The sequence below is a fragment of the Garra rufa genome, chromosome 21 (genome assembly GCF_049309525.1).
Source record: "Garra rufa chromosome 21, GarRuf1.0, whole genome shotgun sequence".
In the NCBI taxonomy this organism is placed as follows: Eukaryota; Metazoa; Chordata; class Actinopteri; order Cypriniformes; family Cyprinidae; genus Garra; species Garra rufa.
The window spans coordinates 20,850,053-20,863,947 of record NC_133381.1 but is presented as its reverse complement, the minus strand read 5'-3'; the positions used below and the strand labels follow the sequence as shown (position 1 = coordinate 20,863,947).

General features: G+C 34.4%; 1 protein-coding gene across 1 annotated transcript in view; it reads left to right on the top strand.

The window, feature by feature from the left end:
- spata17 (spermatogenesis associated 17) overlaps positions 1 to 13,895 on the top strand; it is a 45,710-nt gene that overhangs the window by 26,255 nt on the left and 5,560 nt on the right. The window lies entirely within an intron of this gene.

Below are 13,895 nucleotides of genomic sequence, written 5' to 3'. Positions count from 1 at the left end.
ATGCATTTTGTGTGCTGGCATGATTCGGGAAGAGGGATATGGGGTGGTTAGCGGGAGGGGGACCGGTGTTCATTCTAAATCCACGCACCCCCATCAAAACAACCTCCATGTTGAGCTTTGCAAATTTGTCAAATTTGACAGCAATTTAATAAATACCCACAAGTAAATGAGGAGAAAAGGCTTTCTCCCCCCTCAAAGTCCTCACATTAGGTAATTGACTGTGTCTGTGCTGAAGGCCGTTCATGGATGAGAGTTCTTTATTGGCTCTTACCAGCAGGCACTACCCTCTGCATCCAGCGCAATTGCCCGGAAATACCTCCTCCGGAATGAAATAAATAAGAGAGCCCCTACTGCTGACACCGCTCATGTATGCTTGGTTGATACTAGATGTGGCAGCTCGGTTCCGCTCTGCGTTTTAATTGTTATCTATATGGCATAAAATTTTAGAATTTTTTTTTGAGAGGGAACAGAATTCATCAGGTCATTCCCGGAATACATCACATACTCAAAGTTTCCTGGTGTAGTTTCGCCATATCTATGCCATTCCGTAATACGTCACAAGTTAAAAGACATTGTGCGTGCTTCTTTTGGAAGGTAGCCCAGTGTGTCTTGATTTATACTGTAAAGGTCTGAGGCTGGTTCTCACACCGTCTGACAGTAATGAAGACTCAGCATAACGAGCGTGCCTATGATCAACATAATTGATGTGGCAGAGGACACCATATTAAGGATTATCACTGATCCATAGCTAAACATGAGGCAAACCCTCAGCCTCAGGGGTGATTTCCTACCCAGAAGAGCTAGACCACAGTATTACATACACTACTGTTTAAACTGTTCAAAAGTTTGGGGTCAATAGGTTATATATATATATATATATATATATATATATATATATATATATATATATATATATATATATACACAGTACCTGTCAAAAGCTTTTGAACAGTAACATTTTTAATGTTTTTTAAAGAAGTCTCTTCTGCTCACTAAACCTGTTTATTTGATCCAAGTACAGCAAAGCAGTAAAGTTTTGAAATAAGTTTTACTATTTAAAATAACTGTTTCCTATTTGATTTTAAATGTAATTTATTTATGTGATTTCAAAGCTAATTTGTTTGCATTTTTATTACTCCAGTCACACAATCCTTCAGAAATCATTCTAATATTCTTATTTGCTGCTCAAAACATTTATTATGATTATTATTATTATGTTAAAAACAGAGTTAATATTCTTTTAAATATTAGTTTCTTTGATGAACAGAAAGTTCAGAAGCACTTATCTGAAATAGCAAAAAATATATATATACTGACTATAATATATATACTGACTCCAAGCTTTTGAATCATGTAGCGTATAATGTTACAAAAGCATTTTATTTCAGATAAATATGATATTTCATCAAAGAATCCTGAAAAAAGTTTACTCCACTGTTTTAATTATTGATAATAATAATAAATGTTTTCGAGCAGCAAATTAGCATATTTTAATGATTTCTGAAGGATTGTGATACTGAAGACTATAATAATGCTGAAAATTTACCTTTGATCACAGGAATAAAATAGATTTTAAAATATATTCAAATAGAAAATAGTATTTTCTGTTTTACTGTTTTTGCTGTACTTTAGATCAAATAAATGCAGGCTTGGTGAACAGAAGAGATTTCTTTAAAAACATTAAATATTTTAATGCACTTGGCTGGTAGTGTTTATATATTAATAATGCAAAGATTCATTAAATTGATGTCTATTTTAAATAAATGCTCTTTTTTGTTGCTGTTCTATTCATCAAAGAAAAAGTATCATGGTTTACAGAAAAATGTTAAACAGCAGAACTGTTTTTAAGAATTGATGATAATAATACATGTTTCTAGAGCATTCCAGAGTTATTTTAAATAAATGTAATTTATTTTAAATAAATGTAATGTAAAATGACTTTATTTCTTGCTATTGTGAAATACAATATCATATTGTGATAGATAACAATTAACAATTTTACTCAAGGTTTTACATGAACAGATACAGAGCAGTAACCAACTACAGTTTTGTTAACAGCATTCTTGCGTTTGATCTGTTAGCACATGCCAGGCTCATTAACCCTTAGCAAAGCTGCCTCAGTGTCTGTAATTAATGCAACTAGCTCATGCAATGTACGCACAGCATTTCTGCTTTGAATGGATTATTCGTTCCCCCTCAACACTATTTGGATGAGTTATCTGCAAGAACTCGCTCATTCTCTCCCACCTCATCATCAAGGAGCCCATCCATTCCTGCATCACTGGGGGGTGCAGGGTACATTTGGCTTGTCTAATTATTTTGTTTGCTTATATATTTATTTACATCCTTCTCAGAAGACTGCGACTGCAGAGCTGTTTGATTAATCAAAATGCATTAGACTTCTAAGAGAGTAATGTACTCCAAAAGATGCCCTCCATTTAACCCGGGTCACACAGAGACCCAGGCGCCAGAGGCACTGATGTTCCCATGAGAATTACACACGTTAAGATGACGGCACTCTCAATGGGTTTGATTCGGATATTAGATTTATGCAAACTGCTGTTGGAATATGCATCATCTTATATAACAAAAATACTGCCTGAAGTTGCGTACCTTATATATTTTCATTATGAAGTTTATCATGTATATAACATTTTTAAACATTTTATTGTAGATCTGTCTGAGATAAATATATCTGTAAAGAATAAAAATGTAAAGCTAATAATAAAAAAAAAAGATATGTAAAAAAAAAAAATGTTTAAAATTTAGGTAACGCTTTATTTTAAGGTTTTATAATAAGGTTTATTACTATTATAATAACAATTATTAATGCATAATTACATGTATGAAACCCTAATCCAATCCCAACCCTAATCCTACTATAACCATATAGTAACTACATGTTGTAAATTTATATTACTTAGTACTTAAATGTATAATTACACTGTAACAAGGACACCTTAAAGTGTAACCAAAATTTATTTTTTAAACAGACAGTATTACACTGTTTATTTTCATATAATTTCCTATAAAAATGTAATGTGTAAAATGCCTGTAACAGGTATGTTAGGTACGTTATGTGAAAAGGATTTTTTTTCACATCTCTTATTTCTCACAGGAAAAGCTTTGTCCCTTGATGACGATCCCGAGCTTTGAAATATAAATTGATTCTAAAGAGGAAATTAGATGGCACTTATTACACTGTCTAACTAGTAACCCAGTGTCATTTGTCTGTGGCTTGATAAATGTTCCACGTTTGCCTACCTTTGACGGTTACCAATGAGAAATACGTTGCACGCAATCCTTTTTTTTTTTTTTTTAATAAAACTCCTAAGCCCCTCACTTTTTCCCTTTGCATTGACTCACATGAAGATAATGATGGATATGGTAATTTCCAAGTGCATCTCTGATTTAATTATACCCATTCTCTTTTTCCTTTCTACTCCGTTCATTTGTTCATCCCACCCCTCATAGGACCCACACCTTGAGATGTGTTATTTCCCAGATTAACATGTCTTAACCTGAAAGCAGTGCTTGGTGATTTATCTCAATTGTGGAGATAAAAGGAAGTGATGCAGGAAGGATTACAGAGGCTTCAGACATGCTCAGATACATAACTAATGAACTTTGCCTCTGATATTTGAATCTAGGTCCTTTTTATAGAGCTCTTTTGAGGTCCTTTTTTTCTTTGAACACCGAAGTCCATTAGAAACAAAAGTTTTCCTGAACAAAGTGAACTTAACTGTTATGGATATGGACATTAAATCTAAACACAGAGTCTATATCCACCTTTTTCTTCAACACAGAAGTAAGCCTATGGGTGAGACTTCCAATTCATTATCCACTATAGGGAAATAACAAAAGGTATAACAACGTGCAATAAATGGTAAAACTGTTTGCACTACAAACCAGTGTGCTCATAATTAAGATAATACATTCAAATTATATGGTAAGAATTTGCAATATCAAGCAGCAGAACAAGTTGTTTTGTACAGCTAAAAATAGCTAGACGCGGATGAGACCGGAAGCCAGACCCATAAAATGTACAAATGGCTGCACCCACTCTCACAGGAAAAATGTCGGATTGTCAGTCCTTTTGTCTTTTTCCCCCTTCCATTTAAAGGAGAAGTCCGGTGTGATATTGACCTAAAGTGTGTTGAATCATGATACCGAGTGTGAACTTACCCTTCATAGCTCATCTCGGCTTGTACACTGCAGTCCGAAATCTGGCGTTAGTTAGCCGATGCTAACAACAGGTTGTCAATGAGGGTGAATTTAGTCACGATAAGTCGAGTGACGAGCAGGGAGGAAACTACAACCTGATAAGTTGATAACCTGATAAGTTCCTCCCTGCTCGTCACTCGACTTATCGTGACTAAATTCAAGATGGCGGCGACCGGTAATTTTACTAAGGGGAATGTCTGTATAAATCTTCTTGTAAATAAACTACCAGTGCTTTTTCAAAGTTCTCAATGTCTCGTTTTAAATGTCAGGGCCCTTGGAAGTCTAGCAATGAAGTGTGGCGCTACTTTGTGCCTCGTAAATGGTGTAAAACAGTGATTTATTTACATGGCTAGTCCGATGCCCTATTCACCCTCATTGACAACCTGTTGTTAGCATCGGCTAACTAACGCCAGATTTCGGACTGCAGTGGACAAGCCGAGATGAGCTATGAAGGGTAAGTTCACACTCGGTATCATGATTTAACACACTTTAGGTCAATATCACACTGGACTTCTCCTTTAAGGCTGTTTATTCAACGTACAGGCACAAAACTAACTGACTTCAAAACTAACTGATGTTTATATGTATTTAATCTCAAAATTAGGGCTGGGTGATAAACCGATAATTATCGCAATATAATTTTTTCTCAATAAAACATTAGCAAGAGTTTGATAAATGTTCAATGTAATGTTTATGTGTCAAAAGTGGAACGAAACAGTGCGACTCGTTTGAACCATGCTACATGGACCGTTTATCCATTCAGCTCAAAGTTTAAACGACTGCGCAGTGCAAGTTTACTAGAGCAGATGCATTTACTCACTGATAAGTCACTAAACAGCGCTGTGAGATCCAGTGTAAAACACTTGAATTCAACGAAGAACACAAACGACTCAAACGTGAATTAAAAGGAGTAGTTCACTTCCAGAACAAAAATTCACAGATAATTTACTCACCCTCTTGTCATCCAAGATGTTTATGTCTTTCTTTCTTCGGTTGATAAGAAAAGAAGAAAACTTCCAAAATGCAGTTTAAATGCAGCTTTTAAGGTATCTAAACGACCGCAGCTTATCTAGCAAAACAATAGGTCATTTTCGAAAAACAAACTGACAATTTATATGCTATTTAACCTCTAACGGTTGTCTTGTGTCTGCAGTTAGGGTATGTCGAAAAACTCCCATCTCATTTGCTTCCCCGACTTCAAAATCACCATACATCTCTGCAGAAGTACCGACCCAGTGTTTACAAAGTGAACATGCAAAGAAGATCAAACGCCCTTTACAAAAAAAGGTAAAACAAAGATGTAGGATGATTTTGAAGTTGAAGAAGAAAACAAGACATATTTGACTTTTTTGACACACCTGTATTGACCCAGATTACACAGACTACACATGCGTATCACAGAGACAAAACAAGATGAGCATTTGAGGTTAAAAAGTATATAAATTGTCAATTTGTTTCGAAAATGACCCATCGTTTCGCTAGATAAGACCCTTCTTCCTCGGCTGGGATCGTTTAGAGCCAATTGAAGCTGAATTTAAACTGCATTTTGGAAGTTCAAACTTGGGGGCATCATTGAAGTCCACTATATGGAGAAAATTCCTGAAATGTTTTCCTCAAGAAACATAATTTCTTTACGACTGAAGAAAGAAAGACATGAACATCTTGGGGGTGAGTAAATTATCTGTAAATTTTTGTTCTGGAAGTGTATTAATCCTTTAAAATAGTTTAAAGCCAGATGAAACAGTGCTAACAAACACGAGATACATTGTGTGCAACGATACAGTCTGAAGGCTTTGCAATCTACAAATCGCCACCATTTATTTCATGGATTTACTGTGGAAACACTAACTGCACACTAACGTACCACATATGGTACATTTTAAATGACGTTGGTTTTGTTCGTGTCACCGCAGTTCTGACTTGAAATGTCCGTTGAGTGGCGCTATAACTCTAATGCTCCGTGACAATTTAAAATAACGTAGCATCTGCCCTACACCTAAACCAACCCGTTAGTATGAACAAAAGCAAATTTGACATAAAAACGCAATTGCAAGCAAGCTTGTTTTTCAGCTCTTTCATCATGAGTCACATTTTTCACGGGATTCTAGAGCTTAGAGCAGATATGTTTACTCGCTCACGCAAGCACTAAACAGTGCTGTGAGATCCAGTGTGAGAAATCACGATTGCGACCTAGGGGGGTCTTTGCGTGCTTTGCGTGGTGGGTAAACACACTAATGAGTGTAAAGCACTTAAATTCAATGAAAAACACAAATGCCTGTGAATTAAACTACAGCACTAACAAACAGAAGGAACACTGTGTGCTATGTAGGGGTGTGCGATATATATCGTCTGCGATAATATTGTAATTGTTTTAACAATGTGCGATTTGTTTTAACAAAGAGGGCAATTTTTTCCTTCATAAATCAGCATGACTACAAATGTGATATTGATTTTATTCAACAGTTCAATAAACAAGAAGCTAGTATTAAAAGACTTACATTTTAGACAGTGTATTTCCTGTTTTTGCTCAATTTTACAAACAAAAATCATTCCAAACACAGCCACAGCACTGTTTTGCATCTCTAAACAACATGACTGTGTTTCGTTCATGAATAAATCAACCATTTAAATGATTCGGTTCAATCGCAATGACTCACTAACATTAACAGGGACTTGCTGCCACCTACTGGTGGTTTTAATTTCACATTCAATGTATCTTTTAGAAAAATATTGCACACCCCTAGCGCAACGATACAGTCTAAAGGCTTTGCAATCTACAAATCACCATCATTTATAATAAATAAACTGTGGTAACACTAACTGCACCAGAGTATTTACACTTTTACAGTTTTTTTAGTTATACTGCGTTATTTTTAACATGGTATTGAGGTGCTGTATATGTGGTTTTAACTGTGGTTATCATGATCTAAATGTATGTTACTATGGAAGACCAATGGTAATTTTAATACAACTCAAACTGTCAGAATAATTAAATTTTACCATATAAAACTGAGGCTGTTACAATTCTTGATATTGAATATAAATGTACATCTTCAACCTAACTGAAGCTACTGTAACTGTCAACTCAAGGTACTGTCAAATGTGCATTTCTAATAGACAAAAATCAAAATGTGATATTATTAATATTGCAGCCTGTGCTGCAAACTGTGCTGAAGATACATGTCATCAGAGTCAGGCAACACAAGCCCCTTTCATGATTTGAAACAATATCACTCATCAGAACATGCAGAAACTAAGAAATTCATTTTCTATAGATATTTATTTTTTCAAGGAAAAAAGACTGGAAAAGTGTAAAGAATTCAAAAATGTAAAGTGTTTGTGATGTTCTGACCATGAAGAGTCATTTACAACCACAATTAACTGTCTGGTTTCTACAACTTTTACTTAGGATCTGTCTTTAAACTTAAAAGAAATAATGAATTGGAAATTTATCTTGATAATTATAGGTATTGACTGATATGACTTTGTTTTTATTGTGATCATTTTTTCACCCATATCACCGAGCCATACTTAAAATATAAACATAAAGTGGTGCCCAAAATTGTTAGAAGACTAGTATTTTCACCAGATTAAAAATAGTTTTAAGTCAGTTATTTCTATCTTTTGCTGTAGTGTGTCAGTAGGAAATATCAGTTTACATTTTCATTTTGCCATTAATTCTAATAATCTAGTGAGATTTTTGTTTGCAACAACAGCCAGTGCTCCACACAGAGATCTGATCTCATCATCATCCAGTCTGTCTGGAATGACATGAAGAAACAGAACAAACTGAGACAGACTAAATCCAGAAGAACTGTGGCAACGTCTCCAAGATGCTTCAAGAGATCTGCAAAGCCACCTGAAAAACTACACGCAAGTGCACCTAGGGCAAAATCTGCTTTAGGCGCAAAGGATTAAGTGCCAAATGTTGATTTATTTTTGTTAATAGAAGTTAATTGATGAAGAAAATCTTTTGATGAACATTATTTTTGACAGTGTCCTCATTTTACAGCATTAGCAAGTGCCTAAAACTTTTAACAGTACTGTAGCTTTGAAGGTAAGTTTCTTGAAGCATCTTGGAGATGTTGCCACAGTTCTTCTGGATTTAAGCTGTCTTAAGTTTGTACTGTTTCTTCATGTCATTCCAGACAGAATAGATGATGATGAGATCAGATCTCTGTGTGGAGCACTGGCTGTGCAAACAAAAATCCCACTGGATTATTACAATCAATGGCAAAATGAATGTAAACTGATATTTCCCACTGACACACTACAGCAAAAGATATAAATAACTGACTTAAAACCATTGTTTAGCTGGTGAAAATACAAGTTTTCTAATTAATTTCCAAAAAATGATATACAATTAGGTAAGATCATCTAAAAAGTGTGAAATAAACTTAAAACATTTACATTTTTATTATGTGAAGCCCCTTCTTCCCTTGAATGAATAAATAAAAAAATGTCTGTCCCTCAGTTGTCTTTTCTAGCAAGTTTGTTATTATAAAGTTTTAAAATAGTTTTTATCAAAAGTTAAGCAAACTTTACAATGGTGTCGGTAAAGAGCATGCTTTAGATTAAACATAAGATATGATTTGTGACAACAAAGAAAAATCAAGGTACTGTTAATATCACTTGTGAGCAGAATATTTTTTGCACCATTTCTGATGTATTCAAAAATACTATTTAATTTTATTTACAATACATAAATTGCTAGCTATTTAAGGGGGTGAGCTACTTTACTCCAAAACTGCTTAATAATATAACTTCCACATTAAAATTGAATAGCGATTTGAAGTTGAAAAGACATTTACTTATGATGGTTCAGGAAAAATTACTTTTTTGTATGGACTTTTGTATTTCTGTGGTTTATGTATAATATTTAGGCTGTTGGACATTGTTAGTAAACTAATTAAATACAAGTCAGTATCGAAAATATGTTTGAGAGAGTATAATTTCTAAATGTTCACAAGTTGAAGAAACACCCTTAAACAGAATCAGTGAAAGGCAGCATTACAGTGATTTGAACTGTTTTAGATATGCAGTGATGGTCCACAGTGGTGTGTTGTCAGCCTAGTTGTGGATCAGAAGTGATGCAGACAGACAGAGAGGCACGGGGTCCGTGCTTTTCCCTCTCCTCTGTAATTAGTGCATTAGTTAATAGCCCCTTGACAAGGATGACCCTTCATCAGGCTGTACGCCGGCCGTTGACTAGCCAGCCCTGCGATCAGATTTTTGCATCATCACCACCGATTCTAACAAATTGAACCACCACGGCTAATTACGGTGGCTAATAAAGTGCAGGCGGTGGCATTGCCTCGGTGCAAGAGCCTCTCCATCGTCTTGCATTAGACTTTCATCAATCATGTTTTCAAACTGATATATCTCAGCGCCAGAATACCAGCACACAGCCTGGACCTACATTTATTTTCTCTCTCTTCTATTTTAATGTTGCTTCAGTAATTGCTTTTCCAAACCCCCTCTGCTAGACCCCCATCTCTATTGTCCCCCCACCGAATATCGCCTCTAAGCACAACCGGAGTAGATTTGTTTTTTTATTTTTTTTAATTATTGTTGGAATATTTAGCCTAAAATGCTGCTTTGTTAGTGGCTGCTCTTGTTAATCACTGGCAGAATAATGCATCACCATGATATGTGTGATATATGAGGTGTGTTTAAATGCGAATGATATTCATAATGAGCAATAAATAAGTGATATAAAAGTAGGACAACCTGCTTTGACTCCAGGATAGGAAATGGCATGTGAGTGTTTCTATTACGCACACACACATACAGTATGCTCATATTCCAGACTGGACTACATTAGTGACCAAGAGCCTCTGGGTGATTCACTATGTCCATTTTATAGGGATATAAAATCCCTCGGCCCCTTCATTTGCCATGTAATAAACAATTCGCCTGACATGCCTCTCACTTTTTTCTTACATATGTATCAATTAACTTTACACCTTCTTCTATTATGTCAGCATTTCCTTTTTTTATCATCATTCATATAAATAGTAAATAAATATAATGCATCACGATTGATTTGAAATCGCCTTTGCCTTAAATGTTAAGAAAATCATCCTTAACCAAGAAAGAAAATTTAACAATGTCAGTCACGGATGACTTAAGTTACAAACCCCAAACTTTTGAACGCCATATACATATATATAATATGACTTAATTTCTTGCTATTGTGAAATATAAAGACACATTACGAGATGTAAAATCATATTGTGAGATAGAAAATAGAAAATGTATTGTTATTTTTTTTACAAGTGCATTTTTTTAAAGTGTATAAAGAAATGTGCATTGTAATGATTTAATAATTTGCAATTTTTTTATATTTTAATATTTTCTTGGTTTATTTTATTTTGCCTTTGAACAAAAATCTACAGTTAAGGGTCAAAAGTTTACATGAACCTTGCAGAATAGGCAAAATGCTAATTATTTTACCAAAATAAGAGGTATCATACAAAATGCATGTTATTTTTTGTTCAGTACTGACCTGAATAAGATATTTCACATAAAAGACGTTTACATACAGTCCACAAGAGAAAATAATAGCTGAATTTATATGTTTATAATTTTTAATACTGTTTATTTTGTTTTGATTTTGTTTAGTGGTGTTGTTCATGAGTCCTTTGTTTGTCCTGAACAGTTAAACTGCCTGCTGTTCTTCAGAAAAATCTTTCAGGTCCCACAAATTCTTAGGTTTTTCAGCATTTTTGTGTTTTTGAAACCTTTCCAACAATCACTGTATGATTTTGACATCCATCTTTTCACACTGAGAATAACTGGGGGACTTGTATGTAACTATTACAGGAGGTTCTAATGCTCACTGATGCTTCAGAAGGAAACACAATGCATTAAGAGCCGGGGGTGAAAACTTTTTGAATTTGAGGATCAGGGTAAATTTAACATATTTTGTTTTCTGGGAAACATGTAAGCATCTTCTGTAGCTTCTGAAGGGCAGTACTAAATAAAAAAATATGATATTTAGGCAAAATTAGAGAAATGTACACATCTTCTGTTCAAAAGTTTACACCCCTGGCTCTTAATGCAGTGTTTGAACCTTCTGTAATAGTTGCATATGAGTTTCTCAGTTGTCCTCAGTGTGAAAAGATGGATCTCAAAACTATACAGTCATTGGAAAGGTTTTAAATACACAAAAATGCTGAAAAACCAAAGAATTTGTGGGACCTAAGGGATTTTCCTGAAGAACAGCAGGCAGTTTAACTGTTCAAGACAAACAAGGAAGTCATGAACAATTATCACTGACCAAAAACACACACAAAAAAAAACACAACTGTGGATCACTCAGGTAACAACACAGTATTAAGAATCAAGTGTATATAAACTTTTGAACTTTTGAAATTTAAAAAATGTAACTATTATTTTCTCTTGTGGACTATATGTAAACGTTGTTTATGTGAAATATCTTATTCAGGTCAGAACTACATAAAAAAAAGTATCATGCATTTTGTATGATCCCTCTTATTATGGTAAAATAATATGCAAGGTGCATGTAAACTCTGGCTCTAAGTTTCTGTCATTGTTACACTCCAGCAGCAGAAATTGGCACCTCTGTTCAAGCATGATACATTTATATTTTAGTTTTCGAAAAAGCTAAATGCTAATAAACATTGAATTGTAAGACATTTGAAATTATAAGCATAATACATTCATATTTTAGTTTTAGAAAAAGCAAAATGCTAATAAACATTGAATTATAAGGCAGATTGAAAAAAGCTTTTATGCCATTTGCTGCTTTCTTCTATGCATGTTTATTTAAATATGAGCTGGTTACCTCTGTCATTCTGACAATGAAAACAGATCCTTGTGAATTTCATCTGTGCTGTGGCTCAAGCAGCTACTTGAAAGCTATTGGAGTTTTTGCATAGCATGAATTTAAGTAATTTTTCCTCTTGACGGTGTGTTTGAATTAATGAAATCAGAATTACTGTATGTTAGCCTCCAAGGACAGGGATTTGCGTTCACGTGCCGATTACATGAGACTTGTTGCAGTTCAACAGAAATCTCATTTAGATGCCATGCACTAGTCTCTTCAATAGAGACAGAAGGATTACTTTAGCCACACAACATTACGTAATTGTGCGAAAATGGCATCATTCTGGTATTGCCAGTTAATCTTGTTGAAATTGCCTGTGTGTGTTAGCTGATTGAGGGCCATATTGAGGGTCATGTCACCTGAAATAACTTGATTATATCAAGTTTCTGATTTTCAGTGCTTTAATTGTCAAATATACAGCATTCTCAAGAGTGCGAGAGTGTAAATATGAGATTTAGATCATGCATTCTGTTGATAAAGCACAGTGATTATCCACAACATAAAATGTAAGTTTGTTTGCTGATAAATAATTAGATAGTCCTTTTAAAATATATTTGAAAGAAATTAATACTTGTATTTAATATTATAAAAAAAAAATGCTGTTAACAAAAATATTATTATGCACATTAGAATGATTTCTAAAGGATTATGTTACACTAAAGACTTGACTACTGAAAATTCAGCTTGGTCATCACAGGAATAAATTACATTATGAAATATTTTCAAATAGAAACTATTATTTTAAATCATAATGATTTCACAATATTCACAATTTTCTATCCCACCACCATCTTAAAAATGTATTGCAATTAATGTTCTTTATTTATTTACTTTTTTGTGCATGTGGTCTTCTGGTTTTTCATGCAGGAATAATTTTTTAATTTCTTTAACGCTAAAGAGACTTTTTCAATGAAAAAATAAATAAATAAATAAAATTGTATGTTAGGTTTATTAAATGCACATTTCATCAAGCATTTGATTAAAGTGAAAAGATCTTGCACTGCCATGTCAAATCGGGCTGATTACAATATAGCACAAAGAGCTTCTGTTTTACCTTAGACTGATTAAGTTTTTGATTGATGTTTTTATAGACCATTTTCAGTGTAAAAGTGCATACCAAATGTGCTTTTAAGGACACAGCTCTATCCTAGAATCCTATAGTGCACTTTTTTTTTAATTCGTGCATAACTCTAACTATTAAAATCTAATAGCATTTCAAGTGTTTCCATGTTGTCAGTCCACAAACAACAACAAATCGTTTAATGTGCATTTGAACAGTCAAAAGCGCAAAGGGTAGGTTCAGTTCCCTTTAGAGTGAGTCAGGAGTAGCCACGTATGAAAGAGACCTCTGCCATTTCCCTACCGGCCTGTATAGAGCTGTGCAGTGGGAATTACGCCGTCAACTTCTCACTAGCTAAAATAATGTAAACTCATTTCGGCTGAGGCCCAGCTAAGATGTCAGCGTGTATGAATGCGAAAAGTGCATTGGACACATTAGGACTTGACAGGGGCCCTTCTTGAAATAAGTGAAATTAATGGAGCTCTTTTCATGTACGACAAGGCCGCGGCACCCCTTTCAGCCTGCTTACAGTCAGAGAAAAGTCAATACTTTTTTATTACTCCGGGCTGACCTACCTTCTGCACTACAAGTGCTAGCTGTGCTAATTGGTTTCAGTTGTGAGGAGAAAAAAAATAAAAAAAGCTTCATTCTGAAGAACATTGGAGCAAATAAATCAATCTCATATTTTTTTATCCCTTGTCTTTTTTTTATTGGGTAATGTTGGCGAGAGAGGCAACAAATGCTTGGTTAAAATATGGG